General features: G+C 35.8%; 1 pseudogene; it reads right to left on the reverse strand.

The window, feature by feature from the left end:
• Nucleotides 1-3,574: 3,574 nt before the first annotated feature.
• On the reverse strand, nt 3,575-4,105 carry LOC149238231 (uncharacterized; annotated as a pseudogene).
• Nucleotides 4,106-4,469: the final 364 nt, after the last annotated feature.

Raw genomic sequence — 4,469 nt, forward strand, 5'->3', positions numbered from 1 at the left:
GAACACTAAGAACTAGCCTAAAATCCCACCCAAAACAAAGTTAAATTATAAAGAGAGAGCCCTCTCTGGACTTAGGTTGGCTAGAACCCGAGTCTAAAAGATTGGTTTGTGGTTACCTCAGAAATTTCTTTCTTTAACCTTGAGAAAATTCTGAGTGATAACAGATGATAATGCAACAAATGACATGAGGTAAAAATGGTTCATAGCGATTCTCAGATAAGTATGAGATCCCTACACTTAATTATATTGTTTACACCTGTAGGTTACATGTTGATGATATGCTTGATGAAATGACTGTCATGGATAATAGGGGTCTAGTTAAGGTCTTGTTCAGCTTATTTCTTTTGCATCATTTTTTCCCTATAATTTTACCGATTTTAAGCTATCGCCCCATTCTGGGTAGTGACCTGGGCTCTGGGCTTGAAAAAGTGGCTTAGATCCGGGGGTCGCTGGCACAAAACTGGCAATTTTAGTCTCTTGTGGCTGGAAGGAAATCCTGTGAGAGCGAATTTGGGTTTCTGGATGCTCTCTTGCCCATAGCATGGGAGAGACTAAGGCCTAAGATGTCTAGAACATCAGTGGGACCCAGGGACAGGATATCTACGTGGCTGACATGTCTCCTAAGGATTCTAAAGCTGATAATGGATGATTTTTTGTGATGTTTCTATTGATTCCACTTCCTTAAGGTCACATAGAAGGTTGAATCCAATCATAGTAGCCTCTCATCTCATGTTTACCCCGGTTGGCTAGTTACTTGGGTATATGTGGGAGGAGGGTGTTACACAATAAGTCTTGGACAATAGATTAGTAAAAAAATGGATTTGACATATCATGCCGAATAAAAAATTCCAACACCATGAAATAAAATGAGAGGAAACACAACCAATCTGTCACGCTATGGAAATCAATAACCGACAACTATGAAATTTTCCTATTTGATATTTAAGTAATTGAAATCCTCCCCTTTTTGAAAACAAAAAAACAAGCATATCTTAAACTTAATATATTTTGACAAAATTGATACTATAAAGCATATGAGCATAAAAATATAGGTAAATAACCTCATGAGTATCGTTGTGATGGTTGTCATATTACCAGTGTGGTTCGAAAACATATTTCACAATCTCAATTTTTTTCAAAAATGTCACAAGGCGCAACTCTTAGAAGAAAAAATCAAGTTCATTAGTTTCCAAAAATCATGTTTCAAACAAGTGTTTCATAATGTAAACATCTTAGAATTTGGCCAGACACTCAGATAATATTGAATGTATATAAATTTTAAATAGTAAAATGCATGGCATTTAACATTCAATACAAATAGAGCAGGAGTTATAAGAGATAACATAACATGAATTCCAAACTAAAGTAGACATGTTAATGAACATATTGAGACAAGTCGTGGAGGCCAATAACATGAAATAAACCGAGTAATGCATAGGAGATACTGAAGCACATGAACAATAAATTTCATAAAAGTGTTTGGAGGAAAATTTGTGAAATCAATCCACTTTACTTAGAGATTGTATAATAACCTAACTTTTTGCCATACACAGACCTTCAATTTCCTACAAATATTTGTATCACTCCAATGCCTCTCATTAAGGGCATTAACCTTGTAGTATCCATCTTCTTTCCAAATAGTTGCAACCACAGAAAAGTGAACACAACTTTCTCAATGTTCTCAGTCTGAGCGCACGTTTCAAGTGCATTGTGAGATGCTTGAACTTCAATTTCTGCCATCACTTCTTATATTACAAAAGTTCACATCCATCAAATATTCAACCCTCCTATGCAATTACCAAAATGGCCACATCTTTAACTCAAAGGTTCACTAACTTACATCATAGCCTGCAACACTTTGAGGTTGTTCAAAGGTATAGAACAAACCATAACAACCTCGATTTACCTGAGGGCAAAATCTTTCATTGCATTTGTGATTATTGCATTTTTTCTTTTGCCTACATATCTTTTCACATTTGAAATTCACGCTCTCATTCTGCTATGTGGTTATCCAACAAGGGACTATCTGATATGATGACCCACATCGACATCTCTGATTAACAAAAACAGAACAAGGATCAAATTCCCCATGGTGACAAGTATTTTTACACAAATTTTTTCCATAAGTAAGAGAATTTTCACATATCTCTGAGCAGTTTGGAAATAGATCCATGCAAGTATTCCTCTGGTTATTGGAAATTTTCGATGGACCTAAGAACCAACAAGAGACAAGAAGCAATAAAAACTCAATAAAAGTAAATATCATGATTAAGATGGCAAAAAGGAATTGCACTGGCATATGGAACCTTACAAATCCAGGTGTTGTGAGCCATAATGTGTGTAATGTGGAATGCCTTTGTCTTTTAATTTTCCTTACCCTCTATCATCACAATCCTTAACTAGTATAGTGAAACATTGTGCTTGACAGACTTAGTAACTATTAGAATGGTACTAATAAAGTATGTATGATACTAATGGTTAATACAACCATGAAACAAATTTATCCTTCAGTCTCACGTATAACAATCCTTTCCAACAACATTCGAATTTTCAAATGATGCACGTGAAAAGCTTTCAACAGTTGGAATAATTATTTCCAAGAAAGTAAACGAAACAAATACTCAGTAACCATGCATGGTTCCCTTCATAACATCTATTGCCCAAAACTTTTCATAATTCCTGGTATTAATACTCATGAAACCAAATATAGAATTGATAAACAGAGAAATCCAACAATATATTTTTCCACTGACATAAATCATTCTATCAAGATTTTTCATCCAAAAATTTAGGATTCCAAACCAATATAGTTAGCTACCAATTGGACTTGTTGTATCAAAACTGTGTGTCATTTTAGGGAGTACATATTGTTCTGTAATTATGGCATCAACCTTTTACAACATCAAACCCTCATTCTTCTCACATAAATGTTCTTTAAGCCTATGATGATATGATCTCTTGAATCATACTCGTTGTAGTCTGCTTACTGGACAAGCGAAAAGTGGGTTTGCTCCACATAGTCGACAAATGGCCTTACCATGCTATAAGGGTATGCCCATTCATTAAATTGGATGCCTTCAATTCAACACATTGAATTGGACCATGATCAAGGTTAGGTTAAATTTTATAAATATCCAATCCAATTCCTTTAAATCTTCTTCAATCAAAATTTTCCACAAAGAATGACATTATTATAATGAAAGAAAAAAAATTGAGCATGCTCTTACCTCCTAATGTTTCCAAATATATGTCAAAGTCTAAACAAACCTTAAAATGTGATGAGGGTTTTTACCTAAGGTTGTAATCTAAATGATCAACTTCTAGATAGTGACCATATTAATCTAGACTACAAATTTCGAAGAGCATCTTCATGCTATCAACAATCTTGGTGGAGAAGTCATCAAGCAGGGTATCAAAAAAGTGCTCCAATTGTCGAATCTTGTCAATCAAGCTCACTTGGTTTTCAACATAGTTGTTGTTGCTCCTTTGGGAGCCCGTGGACCTCAGATCTAGTTGGATCCAGTGCTTATACAACGAGGATTATGCCTTTCCAACCTCATAAAAAAAATTAGGCCTACGACATGAACCCTTTGAGGCCATTGGGCCTATTCCAGTTTGTAAAATTTGCCTCAAAGGCCTTATCATCAAATTGCAAAAACTATTTCCCACATGCTTCAATCTTGGTTTCTATCAACACCTTGTTCTCTTCTTCCAAGTTGATGGCCTCCAGCACCTTGATATGCTCCTCATCATGTGCCTGCACTGTTAGCATTCAGTTCCATGGAAATGTTCTCTACTACATTCTGGTATTTCTCTAGGCATGTAATTCCACATTTTGGTACATATCACACATCCCAGAGCTTTGAGCTCTCATCCATATATTCATCAAGCCATATGTTTCCCACTGGAAGCTACAATTTCTACACCAATTGGATGATTTCCCTATGTATGGACCTTAACATGCAAGACTCTATTGAAGTCAATCCATCAACATGAAATTATGGGGAGAGATTGGTTTCTCTAGATTTTCTAGGCCTTGTATCAAGGTGGTGTAGAAGCCATTCACATCCCAAAATATTGAATTCATAGCTTCATAGAAGGGCATAATTGCAACATATTCTTCAACAACTCGCAGCTCTTGAATGATAACTCACTCCCATAAACTTGAATATGAGCCTCGTCTCCTACAACAACTGAAATTCTTCAAGAAGTTCTCTCTTTTAAGGTGGACTGAAAAGGGCTTCAAAAAAAGTTGAATGCACTAGCCTTGGACTCTGGGATCTGCAACTGTTGTGGAAACAATTCAAAAGCTACTTCCTACCATTCAAGTGTTATTTTATTTTAAGGTTCAGGGCATTGAATTTTCAAACATGGATAACATGTTATTTGTGCACATGATTGCCAACTTGCCACATTTGTTATACTGCAAGTTGGTAGGCTTTGTTTGGGGTGGAAAGGGAGGGTAGGGG

Source organism: Pinus tabuliformis, chromosome 8, assembly GCF_031772625.1.
Source record: "Pinus tabuliformis cultivar Carrire ecotype Pingquan chromosome 8, CPIR1, whole genome shotgun sequence".
In the NCBI taxonomy this organism is placed as follows: Eukaryota; Viridiplantae; Streptophyta; class Pinopsida; order Pinales; family Pinaceae; genus Pinus; species Pinus tabuliformis.